At 41.3% G+C, this 22,165-nt stretch overlaps 1 protein-coding gene and 1 pseudogene across 2 annotated transcripts in view; both read right to left on the bottom strand.

Moving 5' to 3' along the window:
* Positions 1-22,165, bottom strand: part of SLC25A28 (solute carrier family 25 (mitochondrial iron transporter), member 28) — a 65,930-nt gene that overhangs the window by 15,402 nt on the left and 28,363 nt on the right. The gene's annotated exons all lie outside the window — the stretch shown is intronic.
* Positions 16,078-22,165, bottom strand: part of LOC105507178 — a 27,316-nt pseudogene continuing 21,228 nt past the window's right edge. Inside the window, exon 2 of the transcript XR_001001052.1 lies at positions 16,078-16,993. The product of XR_001001052.1 is annotated as a ferritin heavy chain pseudogene (transcript). The remainder of the gene's footprint in view (positions 16,994-22,165) is intronic.

Here is a 22,165-nt window from a genome sequence, read left to right as displayed (position 1 = left end):
AGACACAGAGTGCTGATTGGTGCATTTACAATCCTTTAGCTAGACACAGAGTGCTGACTGGTGTGTTTACAATCCTCTAGCTAGACAGAGAAGTTCTCCAAGTCCCCACCCGACTCAGAAGCCCAGCTGGCTTCACCTCTCAATCCCCCCTGTAAACAGGACACCCCAACTGCTATTGGAAATTGGGTGATGACTGCTGTAGCTACTTCCTGCTGGATAGGGGCAATGAAGGGGCCCTGCAGTTGTAGTGTCCTCCAGAGGGGAGCTCGTTAGGCCAGTGAAAGGGCCAGCGGGTTGGTCCAGGGGTCTTCGGTAGAAGTTGTTAGTTGAGCTCATTTGGGGTTCCATTTGTAAGACCATCTGTAGCTTGATGGCCTCGATCCTAGAGGAAACAAATTTGACAAGGAGATTCAAAATACAGGGCCTGAACGTGAGTAATAGCAAGATGGCTGTCACAAGACCTAGAAAAGGGAGAAGCAATGTCGCCCAACTCCAGAGGTTGGTTATGAGAGTTTGAAAGGCATTGTCTGATTTCAGAAACCTTTTCCTGTAAATGCCGGGTGGCATCTCATACTATCCCTGACTGGTTAGTGTAAAAACAACACTCTTCCCCTAAGAAGGTGCAGAGTCCTCCTTTCTCAACAGTGAGGAGGTCTAGGCCTTGGTGGTTTTGGAGAGTCACTGCTGCCAAAGAGTCTATTTGGGATTATAGAGTAAGGATAGATTTTGCTATTTCTTGCAAACTGTCTGAGAAATCTTTTGAGAGTGTGTGGTAGTAGCATAATGAAGTAGATAAACTGGCTATTCCAGTTCCTGTAACAGTAGCCGTTCCTAACCATGTAAGTAGGGGCATTAGTTGTGTGGCTATGTGCTGACAGACTTGAGCTTTGAGGGGCACTGATTGGGTCTGATTTCCATAAGATTAGAAGTTATGATAATACATGTTACACTGTTAACTTTTCGCAAATTTTACTTTTGTTGAAAACCTTGTAAGTTTGGGATTTTAATTTTTCTTTGCTATTAATAAAACCTCATTCAGTCCATATTAACTTAGAATTGGGATAGATGGCTCCTTCCTGATTCTGCATGTACTTTAAGGTCTGACTGAGTGCAAACAACTCGAATATTTGAGCAGACCAATTATTAGGCAATTTTTCTAACTCTGCTTCTACAAGAGTTTGCTTATCACTTACTGAATACCCACTGTGTCTTTTTTCCTTAATCTCTGGGTAGGAACCATCTATGGTCCTGCCCTGAAGAGAGTTCCTCCTAGGTCTGGTCAGACCTTTGTATGGTAATTAATTAAGATTTAGATCCCCTGTTAGGAAACCTGCTGGTTAAGGATTTTTGATAGGAAGGCTATGGGTTATCACTGGCCTCAGTGCTTTCAGGCTATTCCCTTGTTTACACTGACAACAAGGTGGTATTGGAGTGTTATAGGGTTACAGAGAAGACCTTCAATTATCAATTATAGGTTTTAAATTTACCCTGGCTTTTAAGGGAATAGGGTACACTGTTTTTTCTTTACTACTTCTATCTCTCTCTTTTTCTCTCTTTGACTTCTTTGTCTGTCTCTCTCTTTCTCTCTGATTCCCTCTTTGTCTCTTCCTCTCTTTCCATCTTTGGCTTTCTGTCTCTCTGTCTCTTCCTCTCTCTGTCTCTCTCTTTGACTCCTTTGTCTCTGTCTCTTCCTCTCTCTGTCTCCTTCTCTGTCTCTCTGTTTCTTCTTCTCTCTCTTTCTCTGACTTTCTGTCTCTTTCTCTCCTTTCTACTGCCTCTGCCAGCTGCTTATGCTGCTGTTCTCCCCTCTCCTTTCCTTTTTGATGGTTTTGACCATGTAAGACTGACATCTTTTTGGGTTTTTGCATTGCATGCAATAACTCCATGGTTTCCTTGTGATGCTTAATGGGGGTTCCCCCAGAGGTTAGGAACTCCCTTTCTTTCCATATTGCAGCATGGGCATGTAGGATTAGATAAGCATACTTACTATCTGTAGCAAAGTCTCCCAATTACAACTGAGGAGATGGGAGAAATACCTGGTTACATGCTGTCCCAGGATTCCTCAGATGGTAATGGACCTTGAGGACAGTTGTCCGGGACAGGAGATTAACACTGAGAAAGCCGCACCAGTATCAAGGAGGAAGTCAATTTCCTGGCCTTCACTGGTTATAGGTAACCAGGGCTCAGTGAAGGTGATGATATGAGCTGGTGCTTGCCTCAGTCCTATTGTTGGATCATCTGGTTGGGGGCTTCTGGCCCAGAGAAACTTTGTCCTTCCAGTGATTGCCTCAACATAGTGGACATGGGAAAGGGGACAGCTTATTTCTCATAGGACACTCTTTTTTAAAGTGTCCTTGTAAATAACAAGCCCTACCAGGTGATTGGCCTGCTCCATTTTCTGTCTTCTCTGAACCACCAAGGTTTGTTTGTCTGACGGCCATGACTAAGGCCGCAGCCTTTCTCTGATCTCACTTTTCCTTTTCGGTCTGTTCCCCTTGGTCCCTATTATAGAACACCAAGGTTGCCAGGTTTAATAATGCCTCCAGATTTTGTTTGGGGCCCAGGGCTCGCTTTTGTAGTTTTCTCCTGATATCTGCAACTGATTGGGTAATAAACTTATCTTTTAGGATCAATTGACCCTCGAGTGAGTCGGATGACACGGTAGTATATTTTCTTAAGGCCTCCCGTAGCTGCTCAAGGAAGTCAGAAGGATTTTCTTCCTTTCCCTGAGTTATGGTGGACATCATTGAATAATTCATGGGCTTTTTCCTAATTCTCCTTAGTCCTTCTACAACACAGGTCAACAGATGTTTGTGACTCCAGTCCCCATGATCTGAATTGAGGTCCCAGTGGGGATCCATACTGGGGATGGCTTGCTGGCCAGTAGGGAATTTGTCCCTTTCTTTGGCTGTCATTCTGTCATTTACTTGACTGAGATACTGGGTATCTCCAAACTCTCAGGCTACGGCTAAAGTTGCATGCTTTTCATTAAAGGCCAGGGTTTGATCTAACAATAGCATGACATCTCTCCAAGTGAGATAGAAAGTTTGCCCTAGACCCTGTAGGACATCTATGTACCTATCAGGATCATCTGAAAACTTCTCCAGGTCTGCCTTGATCTGCTTTAAATCAGAGAAGGAGAGGGGACATGTACCTGGTTGGGCTAAATTCCCCTCCTCCCTCAGCTTGAAGGGGACATAACTGATAGTCCTGGGGGTTTTTGTGGTCCTTTGGAGATTTCTTTGCTTATTTTCTTCTGGGCAGGGGAGATTAGAGGAGGCTTATCATTAATAGGAAGGGGAGCTATATATTAATAGGAAGGATACGGAGGTAAGCAGAGAGGTCCTCCTGTGGGATGTAAATTGCAAGCTTTGCATAGTTGTGGATTCTCCTTCAGTGAAAAGAAAGCTTGGACATAAGGTATTTCACTCCATTTGCCTTCCCTCTTATAGAAGAGGTCAAGCTGCAGGATAGTATTGTAATTTATACTTCCCTCAGGTGGCCATTTTTCCCCATCAGAGAGAGAATATTGTGGCTAGGCTGTAGTGCAGAAAAAAAAATGAGCTGCCTCTTTTTCAGGGTTTGTGGGTCAAATTGGTCCCAATGGCTTAGGATGCATTTCAAGGGTGAGCCTGTTGATGCCTGAGTGTTTCCCATATGAAAGACAAAACAGCCCACAGTTTTGGTTTGTTTCTCCCCCTGCCCAAGAACCCTCAATGGTCCCTGGACCCTGCTGATAGGAATAGTTGTGCTCACAGATGCAGCAGCAGACATCTCTTGCCAAGAACCCACAACAGTCCCTGGACTCTGCTGATCAGAATAGTTGTGCTCACTGATGCAGCAGTAGAAACACTAGTTTTCCTCCTAGACCACAAGGAGGACTGAGGAAGGTCAGAATAGTGACCCTTACTGATGTATTCTCTAAAACCTGTTAGAGTCCTAAGCATTCTCCTGTTAGCATTGGGACATTACCCCTGTCCTATAAAGATGTTATGTCCCCAAAATGAAGTGGACGGCCATACCCTGAGGGAGGGGAGGGATCTCCATAGTTGGAAGAGTGATGCCTTTTGCCCTCACTTATATGAATAGGAAGGATACAATTTCTGAGGATCCCCAAATCCTAGCTTCAGGAATAGCTTTTGTTAGGCCTGCTAGTCTGAGGAGGAATCCTAAGATTCCAGATAGTCCCCACTTCGATGGGGCTTTGGGCAAAAATTATGTCTTTCTAATTGGTGAACCCGGGTGCCTAAAGAAGGGAATAGAGTCGTGAAGTTTATGCTAGAAATCATTCTTATAGGAGAAACTAGAAAAGCACCAGAGACAGGGAGTGGTTTTTAGAAGCAGGACTAGCCTTGGAGAAGAGAGGTGAGAGGAAGTTTGTCTGACAGGCATTAGGACCCAGGAGGCAAGGGTCAGGATAGATAGGATAGATGGGTGAGTCTCGCTTGGGCGACGTGACTTTGAGAGCTGTGCTCATGGCCACAGGGTCAACCAACTTGTTGGCTTTCCTCTCTGTTGACCCTCAGCTCAGCCCAGAAGTACAGGAAAAGCAGAAGCTGGTTCCAGGCAAACCAACACTCCCAACTCCAAAGAGTCAGAGGCTGTGAGAGAGCCCTTTCCCAGAAAGCCTGATGTGTCTTTAGTCCGGCAGCCATGCTAGTCACTTTTAACTGGCTGACAGGTGCCCGGTATTTAGCCCCCAAATCCTAAGGAAAAGTAGGCCACAATAGCAAGCGAAAGGGGTCCAATGGTACTCACCACTTGGCAATAGCCCCATGTTAGTTGCCAAAATGTGTCCCTTCATGGTCACCAAAATGTTTCCAGAATTTATTCCTTCCGATTAGTTCTTGGTCTTGCTGACTTCAAGAATGAAGCCACAGACCCTCATGGTGAGTGTTACAGTTCTTAAAGATGGTGTGTCTGGAGTTTGTTCCTTCAGATGTTCAGATGTGTCCAGAGTTTCTTCCTTCTGGTGGGCTTGTGGTCTCACGGATTTCAGGAATGAAGCCACAAACCCTCACAGTGAGTGTTACAGCTCATAAAGGTAGTGTGGACCCAAAGAGTGAGCAGCAGCAAGATTTATTGTGAAGAGCAAAAGAACAAAGCTTCCACAGCGTGGAAGGGGACCCAAGTGGGTTGCTGCGGCTGGCTTGGGTGGCTAACTTTTATTCCTTTATTTGGCCCCACCCACATCCTGCTGATTGGTCTATTTTACAGAGCGTTGATTGGTCCATTTTTCAGAGTGCTGATTAGTGTGTTTACAATCCTTTAGCTAGACACAGAGCACTGACTGGTGCATTTTTACAGAGTGTTGATTGGTGCGTTTACAATCCTCTAGCTAGACAGAAAAGTTCTCCAAGTCCCCACCCAACCCAGAAGCCCAGCTGGCTTCACCTTTCATTCCCAGTACAATTGTTTTTCACATTCTCCCTTCTATCTTGTCATTTTCTACATCTCTCTATGAGACCACTGGTTTTCTTAATGTCAAGTCTCATTTTTTCTCTTTAGTAATAGAAATCTCAAGTTTCAAACTGGGCATGTGGCTTCCCAGCTAAAGCTGATTCCTAAATTGTGAAGAAACAGAACATAAGAGCTGCAGGAATTCAGAGATGGGGTGATATTTTCCCCAGCTTCCCTGGCAACCAACATTGGCTGTATGACTAATTTCAAGTTAGTGGCATGTGAGTGAAAGTGATGTTTGAAACACCTGGGTTGTGCCTTTAAAAGAAACGGGTATGTTCTCCTTGTGCTCATTTTCTCCCTTCTTGTCAGAACACAGACCCAGAAGATAATTATTTTTGGCCATGAGGACAAGGCCTATACCTTAGCTGGTGGCAGAGCAAAAGTTAGAAGAAACCTGTGTCCTTAACACCATGAGTCATCCTATCACCTCAGACCACTTGTGCTCAGATATGAGAGAGCTTGTTAAGCAATTGCTGTTAATGGGAATCTTTGTTACAGCAGCTGAATTTGTATCCTAGAGAAACTGCTCTTCCCTAGAATGCATTTTGCCCTTTGTTCATATCAAAATTCTCATTATTGAAGATTCAAAACAGGTCCCACTGCTGCCTCCAGCTTACACTACCCTCCTTCCCTGAACTGCCATCATACCTGGGCATGAGGTATGAGTGTAGAATAAAATGAGATAGATTCCAGCAGCCACACATGAAAAATAAGACTGCTAACCTTACAGTCACTTAAACATAAACTGATTCCTAAATTATGAAGAAACAGAACATAAGAGCTGCAGGAATTCAGAGATGGGGTAAGCAATGGGGACTGAAAGGATTATTTATTTCATTAGTTTTCAAACTGGAGACTGTGTACAGGAAGACTTTCCAAGGGGTAGTTAGGAAACATTGTTTCAAGGGAATCAATTTGCTACTCCTCATCTGGATTAATTCTTTCCTAAAATTCATCTTCCTGAAAAAGCCATTGAAACAATTATTCTTTCTTACCTCCCTTTTCTCAATCTCTCCTTTCATCTTGCAAAAGAAAAGTGTGACCTGACTCACTTTTCATCTTATTATCATTTATTTTCTGGATGCATAAAAACATCCAGGTTGTCAAACAATCCTTGTGCTGGCAAGGCCTTCAATCAAGATATAACAGTAGACTTCATGTCGTTCCCTGACTCACGTATATTCCTGCTAAGGGCAAAACATGGCTTTAAGAATGGATATTTCAGCCCATGTGGGATATTCTGAGTACATAAATATTGTACAGTGGAGCAGTGTTTTTTTAATTTGTAATCTCATTTATTGAGGAAAATATAAGTAGAGGGCAGTTTTCTATCCCAACGTTAGTCCTTCTTCCCCAGATTTCTTATTCCACTTTTGTCTGTCTGATGAGTCACTTTCATTCTTTAATCCTGCTCTTTGTATTTTTTAAAAAATAATTAATTTTTTGGCCAGATATGCTGGCTCACACCTCCCAGCACTTTGGGAGGCCACAGTGGGCAGATCACTTAAGGCCAGGAGTTCAAGACCAGCCTGGCCAACATGGTGAAACACTGTCTGTACTAAAAATACAAAAATTAGCTGGGTATGGTGTTGCATGCCTGTAATCCCAGCTACCTGGGAGGCTGAGGCATGAGAATGGCTTGAACCAGGGAGGCAGAGGTTGCAGTGAGCAAAGATCATGCCGCCACACTCCAGCCTAGGAGACAGACTGAGACAATCTCAAAAAACAAAACAAACAAACAAACAAAACAAAAAATAACTTTTTTTTGGATACATAGTTGTATATTTATAGGGTATATGAGATGTTTTAATATAGGCCTGCAGTGTAAAATAATCACATCATGAAGAATGGGGTATCCATCCCCTCAAGCATTTATCCTTCAAGCTATAAACAATCCAATTACATGCTTTATTTATGTATTTGTTTATTTATTCATCTTCTTTTATTTTTTTGAGACAAGGTATTGCTCCATCACTCGGACTAGAATACAGTAGCGTGATCATGGCTCACTGCACCTTTGACCTCCTAGTCTCAAGTGATCTTCCTGCTTCTGTCCCCCAACTAGTGGGACTACAGTCATGCACTAATACATCCGGCTAATTTTTTTGAATTTTAGTAGAGACAAGGTCACATTATGTTGCTCAGACTGGTCTCAAACTCCTGAGCTCAAGTGACCCTCCCACTTCAGCCTCCCAAAGTCATGGGATTACAGGTATGGGCTACCATACCCTGCCCACTTTTAAGTTATTTTAAAATGTACAATTAAGTTATTATCGACTATAGTCACCCTATTTTGCTGTCAAATAGTAGGTCTTATTCATTCTTTCAATTTTTTTTTGGACCCATTAACCATTCTTACCCCCTGCAAGCTCCCCGCCACCCTTCCCAGCCTCTGGTAACCATCTTTCTACTCTCTATGTCCATGAGTTCAATTGTTTTGATTTTTAGATCCCACAAATAAGTGAGAACAGAGTAGTGAGTTTTTTATTTACATCACTGATTCCAGTCTCTGACTATTTTCAAAGAATACATTGCTTCTGGAGGGAGATTCTCCTGAGAGCAAAGTAAAGAGAGCATAATTAAATATTAAAGGTGAGAGAGACTTATTTCATTTAAGTGGCACATTCATGGCAAGGTTTGTGGCTTATCTCTCTTGGGACTATGATATTCAAGACTTACAATTTTTATTTTTTGCTGGGAAGAAATAAAGGGCAATGATCCCTCTCTGGTCAGAAACAAGAAAAAGCTGAGTAATACTCCTCATTTATTCATGTCTCAACTTGAGTTTCAATTTTATATTTTGCATCATTTCTAGAAGAAGTATAGGGAAAGTACATGTTTACATGTTTTCACAGATCGACATTATGCCATCAAGTAAAAGGAAAATACGTCAAAAACAAATTTGTCTTTTATATTTTTTTGAATGTTTATCCAGGCTTGCAGTAAAAACGTTTTCATCTTCCTTTGTCAAAAGATTATTGGCTATGCCACTTCATACCTATGAGGATGGCTATAATAAAAAAACACAATCATTGGGCTGGGTGCCATGGCTCACGCCTGCAATCCCAGCACTTTGGGAGGCTGAGGTGGGCGGATCACCTGAGGTCGGGAGTTCAAGACCAGCCTGACCAACATGGAGAAACCCTGTCTCTACTAAAAATTAATTAGCCGGGCCTGGTGGTGCATGCCTGTAATCCCAGCTACTCAGGAGGCTGAGGCAGGAGAATCGCTTGAACACGGAAGGCAGAAGTTGTGGTGAGCTGAGATCATGCCATTGGACTCCAGCCTGCACAAAAAGAGCAAAACTCTGCCTCAAAAACAAAAAGAAAAAAAACCACCACAATCATTGTTGAAAATAACAACCACTGAGGAAATTGGAACCCTCATACATTGCTGGTGAGAATGCAAAATCATTCAGCCACTATGGAAAACAGTTCGGCAGTTCCTCAAAAAGTTAAACATAGAATTACCATATGACCCAGGAATTCCACTCCTAGATATATGTCTGCTATAATTTGAATGCTCACCGCAACCTCTGCCTCCCGTGTCCAAGCAATTCTCCTGCCTCAGCCTCCCGAGTAGCTGGGATTACAGGCATGTGCCACCATGCCTGGCTAATTAATTTTTAGTTGAGACGGGGTTTCTCCATGTTGGTCAGGCTGGTCTTGAACTCCTGACCTCAGGTGATCCACTTGCCTCAGCCTCCCAAAGTGCTGGGATTGCAGGCGTGAGCCATGGCGCCCGGCCCACTGAATGTCCCCTCCAAATCTCATGATGAAATTTGATCTCCAGTGTTCCAGGTGGGCCTACTGGGAGGTATTTGAGTCATGGGACTAGATCTCTCATGAATAGATTAATGCCCTCTGTGGGGGACAGGTGTGAGTGAGTTCTCATTCTATTACTTTCAGAGAGAGCTGGTTATTAAAAAGAGCCTGGCACACCCCCACCCTACCGCCCCATGCCCCTTGCCTCATCTCTTGTCATGTGATCTCTGCAGAAGCAGCCTGAGGCTCTCTCCAGAAGCTGGGGAGATGCCGATTTCCTGCTTCTTGTATAACCTGTACAACCGTGAGCCAAATAAACCTCTTTTCTTTATAAATTACCCAGCCTCAGGTATTCCTTTATAGCAATGCAAAATAGACTAAGACAATATCCAAAAGAATTGAAAGTAAGTACTCAAGCAAGTACATGCATGTTCACAGCAGCACTTTTCACATTAGGCAAAAGGTGGAAACAGTCCAAATGTCCATCAGACAAATAATGGATAAACAAATTGTGTATACATGCAATGAATATAATTCAACCATAGAAAGAAACAAAGAACTGATACATGCTACAATGTGAACGAATCTTGAAAGAAGCCAAATGCAAAAGGTCACATTCTATTCCATTTATATGAAATATCCAGAATAGATACCTCTATAGAGACAGAACACAGATTGGTGGTTACCAGATGCAGCAGGCAGAGGAGAATGAGAATAACTGCTTAATGGGGATGGGGTTTCTTGTCAGGGTGATGAAATGAGTCAGAACTAGGTAGACGTAGTGGTTGTACCACATTGTGAATGTACTAAATGCCACCGAATAGTCCACTTTAAAATGGTTAATTTGGCCAGGCACAGTGGCTCACGCCTGTAATACCAACCCTTTGGGAGGCCGAGGTGGGTGGATCACTTGAGCTCAGGAGTTCAAGACCAGCCTAGGCACCACAGGGAAACCTCCAGCTCAAAAAAGAAGAGGGGGGAAAAAAAGGGTAGTGAGACTGTAAAGCAGTTTCTTCCTCTTCTTTCCTTTCTTTCCTTCCTTACGTACCAGTGGCTCTCAAATCATCCAGGGGAGCTTTGATGCAAACTTTTTCTTTTCTTTATGAGAAGGAGTCTCATTCTGTCACCCTGGCTGGAGTGTGGTGGTACAGATCTCAGCTCACTGCAAACTCTGCCCCCGGGGTTCAAGCAATTCTCCTGCCTCAGCCTCCCAAGTAGCTGGGATTAACACTGTGCACCACCATGCCTGGCAAATTTTTAAAAAATATTTTTGGCAGACATGGGATTTCACCATGTTGGCCAGGCTGGTCTTGAACTCCTGACCTGAAGTGATCCACCCGCCTCAGCCTCCCAAAGTGCTAGGATTACAGGCGTGAGCCACCACACTCAGCCCATGCAAACTTTTAGACCCTAACATAGGCCTAAAAAATCATCTTTCAGAGTGACGCATGAGAATCTGCATTTTATAAGCAGGTCATTTGAAAAATACTGCTATGATATCACCATACTAGTTCCGAACATCCAATTGGTGTTAGTTTAATAGGCTAAAAGCCGTGAGTCAGCAGGGGGCAGCAAAGCTTAATAGTGCTAGCCAATTCATTTATTCTCTCAATATGTGTCAGGCCTTAAACGAAGTCCTAGGGATACAAGATGCATAAATCCATGCATGGTCTCTTCTCTGGTGGAGCTTAAAGACTTCTGGGGAAGACAGGCGTTAACCAAAGATTCACAAATGTAAAATTACAACTGGGATGTGTGAGATGAAGGAAAGGCACATGATATACTAAAAGCATATGTTAAGGGGACTTAACTTAGTCTAGGGGGTTATGTCACACAAGGAAAATGACACTTGAAGTAAGATTTTAAAGATAAGAAGAGTTAATTAGGTTACATCAGATGGAAGGATGGTGGAAGGAGTAAGGGAGGCAGAACTTTCTGGACAAATAGAACGTAATAGCCGAAGTCCTGTGGTGATAAGACAAGAACAGTGTTTGTGGGGCCAGATGAAGCATGTCTGAGTCCTGGAAAGTAAGTAAGGAGCAGTCCTTGAGAGGCTTTCAAAGTCAGGTTTCAAGGGATTAGTTTATATTTTAAGAACAATGGGATTCCATTGTGGAATTTTAAGTTGAACTTGGACAACATTGTTAATTTTGCATTTTGAAAAGGTTTCTGTGAAAAAAAGATTGAGGGCAGCAACCCTAGAAGCTGGGCTATTATTCATATTTTATAGATAAGGAAATGAGCTGTAAGAAACATAACTTCCTCAAGGCAATGCAGCTGGTAAGTGGTGAAGCCAGCTTTCAAACACTGGTCTCCTGACTTCGTTTATTTTATTTAACTTTATATTGTATCTTATTTTAAAATTCTATTTTTCTTTCTCAGAAATCCTTGCTTTGATCTGCCTGACTTCAGAGTGTAAACTCTTAAATACACAGTCTGCTGCCTCTCCAGATCAAGGTAATAAACTAACAAAATAGAGTTAGTAAAAATGATTTTTAAAAAGTATAAACAGAAAGACTCATCTCTGACTCATCCCATCTTTGCTTTGGTCATGACTCCTCATCAGAAAATGAGAACGAGAAGGGTAGCCCAGAGTAGTGCAGTTCCCTTACTTGACCTAAGCTTCACTTTCCTCATCTGTAAAGCAGTAATAATACTCTAATAGCCTGCATAGAATGCCCTCTGTACCCATCGGTTCTGCATTCATGAATTCAACCAACTGGGACAGAAAAGAGTGGGAAAAAATGCATCTGTACTGAACATGCTCAGTATGTTATTTTTTAAGCAATAAACTATAATGACTATTTACATAGCATTTACATTGTGTTAGGTATTATAAGTAATCTAGAGATTATTTAAAGTAGATGAGAGGATGTGTGTAGGTTATTTGCAAATACTATGCCACTTTACATTAGTGACTTGAGCATCTGCAGATTTTGGTATCTGTGGAGGCTGGTGGGGGTGGGTGTGTGTCCTAGAACCAGTCCCCCATGGATACTGAGGGACAACTGTACTTCACTGGATTTTTTGAGGATTAAATTACAAAAAGAATTCTAAATGCTTAGTATACTATCAGGCATAATATATACTATAGTTAGAACTCAACAAATGTGGATTATTATTATTATTATAATGATTACTTATTTTTTCCTTTATATCTGTCCATCCACCATCACAGAAATCAATGGCATCACATCACCTAACTCTCAAGCAAGAAACCAAAATTATCGTAGTTACAGTCCTTTGCTTTTATTTTTTCTTCTTCTTCTTTTCAGGTCAACTGTGAGCAAGGAACTTTCGCTTGTTTAGACAATCAACTTGTTGTTAAACTACAGCACCAATTTTTGGGTGTCTCGCAAATTAGCCTCCCTTTCTTCCTACAATAACATCCTTACTTTGGGACTAGGTCATATGTGACCTTAGTTATTGCATGGACTTTGTATCATAAATAGTAGACTAAATTCTTAAGTGAAATGGCTAGAATTACAAAGCTTTCCTTGAATGTTATCAAATAACATAATGGTCTACCATCCTTGACATACAAAAATGATAAGCTGTCAGCACGGTATAAATTTTGAGTTGTTTATGGAAGAAGATGTGATGTATTTTTAGTGCTCTGTAGTATTGAATGCTTTATACATATGGGATGCATTATCAAAGCAACTAGCCAGTTATGGAGGCAGCAAACATGGACACAACAACATTTCATTAAAAAAAAAAAAAAAAGTTGGCCTCAAACCCATAAGCCATGAATCCCCAAGTTATCTGTGTGCATGATTTTCCTGGCTGTTCTCCAGGTCCTATTCCAATTTCTTACTACATTTTTATTATGGGCACATTCCCAACACTCACACCTGGTCTTCTGCCTTATCCAATGCTAATTTCTTCATTGCCTCCTTTTAATCAACCACCTCTTTTCTCTTTATTACTTAGCCTTTCTTGCCTTCACAACTTACTTATTACAAACTAGCATATAAAAGCCTAGGCAGACCAGGCACGGTGACTTCCATTCAGCATAGTACTGAAAGTATCATCAAGGGCAGTTAGCCAGCCGTGGTGGCTCACACCTGTAATCCCAGCACTTTGGGAGGCTGAGGCAGGTGGATCATCTGAGGTCAGGAGTTCGAGACCAGCCTGGCCAACATGGCAAAACCCCATCTCTACTACAAATACAAAAAATTAGCTGGGTGTGGTGGTGTGCGCCTGTAATCCCAGCCACTTGGGAAGCTGAGGCAGGAGAAGGGCATGAACCGGGGAGGCGGAGGTTGCAGTGAACTGAGATCATGTGCCATTGCACTCCAGCCTGGGTGAGAGAGGGAGACTGTGTCTTATGAAAAAAAAAAAAAAAGCCTAGGCAGACCTATGAGCCTTCCCTATCCACCCTAGTAGCTGAAGACAAAGGGCATAAACTCAGGAGTTCTAGGGCACCACTCACCACAGGTTCCTCTCCATACTACCATGGCTGATGCTCTCTGGAAAGCACCACCTCCCAGCAGGAGGCCAATCAGCACAAAAATAAAGCACTAAACCACCAAAGCTAAGAATCCCCACAGAGTCCACTTCACCCCCCTGCCACCTCAACTGGAACAGGTGCTGGTATCCATGGCTGAGAGACCAACAGACAGTTCATATCACAGGACTCTGTGATAACTCCCAGTACCAGCCTGGGGCTGGGTAGACTTGCTGGGTGGCTAGACCCAGGAAAGAGATAACAATCATTGCAGCTTGGCTCACAGGAAGCCAGATTCATAGGAAAGGGGGAGATACTACATCAAGGGAATGCCCCGTGTGACAAAAGAATTTGAACAACAGCCTTCAGCCCTAGACCTTCCCTCTGACAGAGCCTACCCAAATGTAAGGAACCAGAAAACCGAGTCTGGTAATATGACAAAACAAGGCTCAAAAAATCACACTAGCTCACCAGCAATGGATCCAAACCAAGAAGAAATCCCTGATTTACCTGAAAAAGAATTTAGGAGGTTAGTTATTAAGCTATTCAGGGAGGCACCAGAGAAAGGTGAAGCCCAATGCGAGGAAATCCAAAAAAAAGATACAAGAAGTGAAGGGAGAAATATTCAAGGAAATAGATAGCATGAAGAAAAAACAATCAAAATTTCAGGAAATATCAAACACACTTACAGAAATGTAAAATGATCTGGAAAGTCTCAGCAATAGAATTGAACAGGTAGAAGAAAGAAATTCAGAACTCAAAGACAAGGTCTTTGAATTAACCCAATCAAACAAAGACAAAGAAAAAAGATTAAGAAACTACGAACAAAACCTCCAAGAAGTCTGGGATTCTGTTAAACGACCAAACCTAAGAAAAATCAGTGTTGCTGAGGAAGATGAAAAATGTAAAAGTTTGGAAAACATATTTGGGGAAATGATTGATGAAAACTTTCCTGGCCTTGGTGTAGACCTAGACATCCAAATACAAGAAGCAAAAAGAAAACCTGGAAGATTCATCACAAAAGGATCATTACCTAGGTAACATTATCATTGGGTTATCTAAAGTTAAGATGAAGGAAAGAATCTTAAGAGCTATGAGACAAAAGCACCAGGTAACCTGTAAAGAAAACCCATCAGATTAACGGCAGATTTCTCAGCAGAAACCCTACAAGCCAGAAGGGTTTGGGGCCCTATCATCAGCCTCCTCAAACAAAACAATTATCAGCCAAAAATTATGTATCCAGCAAGATTAAGCATCATATATGAAGGAAAGAGACAGCCTTTTTCAGACAAACAAATGCTGAGAGAATTCACCACTACAAAGCCACCATTACAAGAACTGCTAAAAGGAGCTCTAAATCTTGAAACAAGTCCTGGAAACACATCAAAACAAAATCTCTTTAGAGCATAAATCACACAGGACCTATAAAACAAAAATACTAGTTAAAAGGCAAAGCCCAAAACAAAAAAAAACCAAGGTACACAGGCCACAAATAGCACAGTGAACGCAACATTACCTCACATCTCAATACTAGCATTGAATGTAAATGGCCTAAATGCTCCACTTAAAAGATACAGAGCTGCAGAATGGATAAGAACTCACCAAATGCTGGGCACGGTGGCTCATGCCTGTAATCCCAGCACTTTGGGAGGACAAGGCGGGCAGATCATGAGGTCAGGAGATCGAGACCATCCTGGCTAACACAGTGAAACCCTGTCTCTACTAAAATACAAAAATCAGCTTGGTGTGGTAGCACACACCTGTAGTTCCAGCTACTCGGGAGGCTGAGGCAGGAGAATCACTTGAACCTGGGAGGCAGAGGTTGCAGTGAGCAGAGATCATGCCACTGCACTCCAGCCTGGGCAACAGAGCATGATTCCATCTCAAAATAATAATAATAATAATAAATAAAAATAAGAAAAAAAAGAACTCACCAACCAACTATCTGCTGCCTTCAGGAGACTCATCTAACACGTAAGGACTCACATAAACTTAAAGTAAAGGGGTGGAAAAAGGCATTTCACACAAATGAACACCAAAAACAAGTAGGGGCAGCTATTATTATATCAGACAAAACAAACTTTAAAGCAACAGTGGTTAAAAGAGGCAAAGAGGGAGATTATATAATGGTCAAAGTCCTTGTCCAACAGGAAAATATCACAATCCTAAACATATGTGCACCTAACACCAGAGCTCCCAAATTTATAAAGCAATTACTAATAGACCTAATAAATGAGTTAGACACCAGCACAATAATAGTGGGTACTTCAATACTCCACTGATGGCACTACACAGGTCATCAAGAGACAGAAAGTCAACAAAGAAACAATGGATTTAAGCTATACCTTGGAACAAATGAACTTAACAGATATATACAGAACATTTCTTTTTTTTTTCCCCCTGGGTACCAAATTTCTTTATTTGAAGGAATGGTACAAATCAAAGAACTTAAGTGGATGTTTTGGTACAACTTATAGAAAAGGTAAAGGAAACCCCAACATGCATGCACTGCCTTGGTGACCAGGGAAGTCACCCCATGGCTATGGGGAAATTAGCCCGAGGCTTAGCTTTCATTATCACTGTCTCCCAGGGTGTGCTTGTCAAAGAGATACTCTGCCAAGTCAGATTCGGGTGCTCCCATCTTGCGCAAGTTGGTCACGTGGTTACCCAATTCTTTGATGGCTTTCACCTGCTCATTCAGGTAATGTGTCTCAATGAAGTCGCACAAATGGGGGTCATTTTTGTCAGTGGCCAGTTTGTGCAGTTCCAGTAGTGACTGATTCACATTTTTTTCCAAATGTAAAGCACACTCCATCGCATTCAGCCCGCTCTGCCAGTTGTCATAGTCTGGTTTCTTGATATCCTGAAGGAAGGCTCGGCCACCTCGTTGGTTCTGCAGCTTCATCAGTTTCTTGGTATGTTCCCTTTCCTCATGAGATTGGTGAAGAAAGTATTTGGCAAAGTTCTTCAAAGCCACATCATCGCGGTCAAAGTAGTAAGACATGGACAGGTAAATGTAGGAAGGGTAGAGCTCCAGGTTGATCTGGTGGTTGATGGCGGCCTATGAGTCCTGGTGGTAGTTCTGGCGCACCTGCGAGGTGGACGCAGTCGTCATGGGGGAGGCTAAGGACAGGTGGCGGCAGCGGTGGCTGCGTGGCACTGGAGCGGCGGTGGGGGTCTTGGGGCGGTCCGAGGACGCAGTGAAGAGGTAATGGAGGGCTGGCTATGGGCGGCCTGCCGGGATGGGGGACGAGCCCCGGGTTCCGTCCAAGCACTGTTGAAGCAGGAAACCCCCACGACTCTCCGCGAAGAACGTCTCAGAATATTTCATCCAACAACCTCAGAATACACATTCCATTCAATAGCACATAGAACTTTCTCCAAGATAGACCATATGATAGGCCATAAAACAAGCCTCAATAAATTTAAGAAAATTGAAATTATATCAATCACTCTCTCAGACCACAGTGGAATAAAACTGGAAACCAACTCCAAAAGGAACCTTCAAAACCATGCAAATACATGTAAATTAAATAACCTGCTCCCAAATGAGCACTGGGTCAAAAACGAATGGAAATTTTAAAATTCTTCAAATTGAACGACAATAATGACATAACCTATCAAAATGTCTGGGATACAGCAAAGGTGGTGCTAAAAGGAAAGTTCATAGCCCTAAACGCCTACATCAAAAAGACTGAAAGAGCACAAACTGACATTCTAAGGTCACATCTCAAGGAACTGGAGAAACAAGAACAAACCAAATGCAAACCCAGCAGAAGAAAGGAAATATCCAAGATCAGAGCAGAACTAAACAAAATTGAAACAGACAAACAAACAAATACAAAAGATAAATGAAACAAAAAGCTGGTTCTTTGAAAAGATAAATAAAATTGATAGATCATTAGCAAGATTAACCAAGAAAATAAAAAATGAAGATTAACTGAGAAAAGAACATAGAAAATCCAAATAACCTCAGTAAGAAATGAAACAGGAGATATTACAACTGACACTGCTGAAATACAAAAGATCATTCCAGGCTACTAGGAACACCTTTATGCACATAAACTAGAAAACACAGAAAAGATGGATAAATACCTGGAAAAATATAACCCTCCTAGCTTAAGTCAGGAATAATTAGGTACCCTGAACAGATCAATTACAAGCAGTGAGATTGAAATGGTAATTTAAAAATTACCAACAACAAAAAAGTCTAGGACCAGATGAATTCACAGCAGAATTCTATCAGGCATTCAAAGAAGAATTGGTACCAATCCTTTTGACACTATTCCACAAGATAGAGAAAGAAAGAACCCTCCCTAATTCATTCTATGAAGCCAGCATCACCCTAATACCAAAACCAGGAAAGGAAGTAACCAAAAAAGAAAACTACAGACCAATATCCCTGATAAACATAGACGCTAAAATCCTTAACAAAATACTAGCTAATTGAGTCCAACAGTGTAAAAAGATAATACACCATGAGCAAATGGGTTTCATACCAGGGATGCAGGGATGGTTTAACATACACAAGTTAATAAATGTGATACACCACATAAACAGAATTAAAAACAAATCACATGATCATCTCAATAGATGCAGAAAAAGCATTTGACAAAATCCAGCCTCCCTTTATGATTAAAACTCTCAGGAAATCGGCATACATGGGACATACCTCAATGTAATAAAAGCCATCTATGACAAACCCATAGCCAACATTATAGTGAATGGGGAAAAGTTGAAAGCATTCCCTCTGAGAAATGGAGCAAGACAAGGTTGCTCTCTCTCACCACTCCTCTTCAACATAGTACTGGAAGTCCCAGCCAAAGCAATCAGACAAGAGAAAGAAAGGGCATTCAAATTGGTAAAGAGGAAATCAAACTGTCACTGTTCGTTTACCTTGAAAACCCTAAAGTCTCCTCCAGAAAACTCCTAGAACCGATAAAAGAATTCAGCAAAGTTTCTGGATACAAGATTAATGTACACAAATCAGTAGCTCTCCTATACACCAACAGCAACCAAGTGGAGAATCAAATCAGGAACTCAACTCCTTTTACAATAGCTACAAAAACAAAAACAAAAACAAAAAACTTAGGAATATACTTGCAGCCGGGCGCGGTGGCTCAAGCCTGTAATCCCAGCACTTTGGGAGGCCGAGACGGGCGGATCACGAGGTCAGGAGATTGAGACCATCCTGGCTAACATGGTGAAACCCCGTCTCTACTAAAAATACAAAAAATTAGCCGGGCGAGGTGGCGGGCGCCTGTAGTCCCAGCTACTCGGGAGGCTGAGGCAGGAGAATGGCGTAAACCGGGAGGCGGAGCTTGCAGTGAGCTGAAATCCGGCCACTGCACTCCAGCCTGGGCGACAGAGCGAGACTCCATCTCAAAAAAAAAAAAAAAAAAAAAGAAATATACTTAACCAAGGAGGCGAAAGAATTCTACAAGGAAAACTACAAAACACTGCTGAAATAAATCATAGATGACACAAACAAATGGAAACACATCACATGCTCATGGATGGGCAGAATCAATATTGTGAAAATGATCTTACTGCCAAAAGCAATCTACAAATTCAATGCAATCCCCATCAAAATACCATCATCATTCTTCACAGAATTAGAGAAAACAATCCTAAAATTCATATGGAACCAAAAAAGAGCCTGCATAGCTAAAGCAAGACTAAGCAAAAAGAACAAATCTGGAGGCATCACACTACTTGATTTCAAACTATATTAAAAGGCCATCGTCACCAAAATAGCACAGTACTGGTATAAAATGGCACATAGACAAATGGAACAGAATAGAGAACCCAGAAATAATCCCAGATACAGTCAACTGATCTTCGATAAAGCAAACAAAAACATAAAAGTGGGGAAATGGATACCCTTTTCCACAAATGGTAATAACTGGCTAGCCACATGTAGGAGAATGTGGGATAATTAGCTAGCCACATGTAGGAGAATGAAACTGGATCCTCATCTCTCACCTTATACAAAACTTAACTCAAGATGGATTAAGAATTTAATCTAAGACAAGAAACTGTAAAATTACAGAAGATAGCATTGGACAAACCCTTCTAGACATTGGCTTAGGCAAGGACTTCATGACCAAGAACACTAAAGCAAATACAATAAAAAAAAAAGATAATTAGCTGAGACTAATTAAACTAAAGATCTTTTGCACAGCAAAAGGAACATTCAGCAGAGTAAACAGCAACTCACAGAGTGGGAGAAAATATTCACAATCTATACATCTGACAAAGGACTAATATCCACAATCTACAATGAACTCAAGCAAATCACTAAGAAAAAAACAAACAATCCTATCAAAAAGTGGGCTAAGGACATGAATAGACAATTATCAAAAGAAGATATACAAATGGCCAACAAACATATGAAAAAATGCTCAACATCACTAATGATCAGGGAAATGCAAATCAAAACTACAATGTGATACCACCTTACTCCTGCAAGAATGGCCATAATAAACACATTAAAAAACAGTAGATGTTGGCATGGATGCAGTGATCAGGGAACACTTCTACACTGCTTGGTGGGAATGTAAACTAGTACAGCCACTACGGAAAACAGTGTGGAGATTCCTCAAAGAACTAAAAGTAGAACTACCCCTTGATCCAGCAATCCCACTATTGGGTATCTACTCAGAGGAAAACAAGTCATTGTATGAAAAAGATACTTGCACACACATGTTTACAGCAGCACAATTTGCAATTGTAAACCAACCCAAATGCCCATCAATCAATGAGTGGATAAAGAAACTGTGATTGATATATATACATATATATATATTTCTCAACATATAGAAATATATATACATATTTTGCAACACATAAATATATATCTCAACATATATAACTATATATATTTATCGACATATAAATATATATATGTTTCTCAATCATATATATGTGATGGAATACTACTCAGCCATAAAAAGGAATGAACCAATGGCATTGCATCCACCTGGATAAGATTGGAGACCATTATTCTAAGTGAAGTAATTTAGCAATGGAAAACCAAATATTGTATGTTCTCACTGATATGTGGGAGCTAAGCTATGAGGATTCAAAGCCATAAGAATGACACAATAGATTTGGGGAACTTGGGGGTAAGGGCGGGAGCGGGGTGAGGGATAAAAGACTACAAATAAGGTGCAATGTATGTTGCACGGGTGACGAGTGTACCAAAATCTCACAGATCACCACAAAAGGATTTATGTAACCAAATACCACCTATACCCCAATAACCTATGGAAAATTTTTTTAAAAATAAAATAAATTCCATTTTCTCAATTTCAAGGAATGCCCAATTTTCCCAATTTTAAACTCAACCTAAAAAAAAATTCCCTGTGGAGGACCAAACTTGATCCACTAGATAATAACTCTTACTCAACCTCATTGCTTCATGAAATCTCTTTGCTCCCTGCCCCCGCCAATCCCCCTACTCCACCCCAGGCTACGTTCTTGGCACTGATCTTATTCCAAGGACTGGGCCAGGCCCATGGGTACACACACACACACATACACACACACACACACACACACACACACACACACACACACAGCCTAGGCATTTACATCAACTGCATCAAAAGAGATAATCCCATATTTTAGGAAATGGAAAGTTATTCTCATAGTGACAAAGGTAAATCACGTAACCTTTGGATTTAATTCACTTAATGACTTACTTATCAGGCTTCAGTTATGTGTGTACCCAGTAGTATGTTAAGGGACTGAGAAGGATGAGGAGGTGCAAAGAGTACAAAAGAAGAAAACAAAAACCTAGGAAGCCATAGTCCTGCTTTTCAAGAAACTTGAAATCTCTGGTGAAAAAAGGCATGCATGTGTTATACAACGATGGTAATTGACAGTTAACTTTTATGAGCAGCTCACTATGTGCCAGCCAATGTATACGTTATTATTTTCTAATCCTATATTGTGTATATTAGTTATCCATCACTCCATAACAAATTACCACAAAACTTAGTAACTTAAAACAATAAATATTAATTATCAGTTTCCGTGGATGTAGCATTTGATATAATTGGCTAAGGCTACAGACACCTGAAGGATTGACTGGGGATAGAGAATACACTTCCACAGTGGCTCACTCACACAACTGGCAAGTTGATTATGGCTATTGGCAGGAGGCCTCAGTTTCTCCCCATGTGGGCATCTCTAGAGAGATGCTTAAGTGTCTTCATGACATGGTAGCACATGGTACCACATTCTAAGCAAATTATTGTATGGCTTTTGAATATATTCATTCTAGAGAATAAGTAGTATCTCATTGTGGTTTTTTACTCTTAAATTTTTGTTTTAATGTTTATATATTTAGGGGATACAAGTGCAGATTTCTTCTTTTTTATTATACTTTTTAAGTTCTAGGGTACATGTGTACACGTGCAGGTTTGTTACATATGTATACATGTGCCATGTTGGTGTGCTGCACCCATTAACTCATCATTTA

The sequence above is a fragment of the Colobus angolensis genome, unplaced genomic scaffold (assembly GCF_000951035.1).
Source record: "Colobus angolensis palliatus isolate OR3802 unplaced genomic scaffold, Cang.pa_1.0 Scaffold144, whole genome shotgun sequence".
NCBI classification, from domain to species: Eukaryota; Metazoa; Chordata; class Mammalia; order Primates; family Cercopithecidae; genus Colobus; species Colobus angolensis.
Note: the sequence above shows the minus strand (reverse complement) of the source record. Positions and strands in the feature narration are given on the sequence as shown.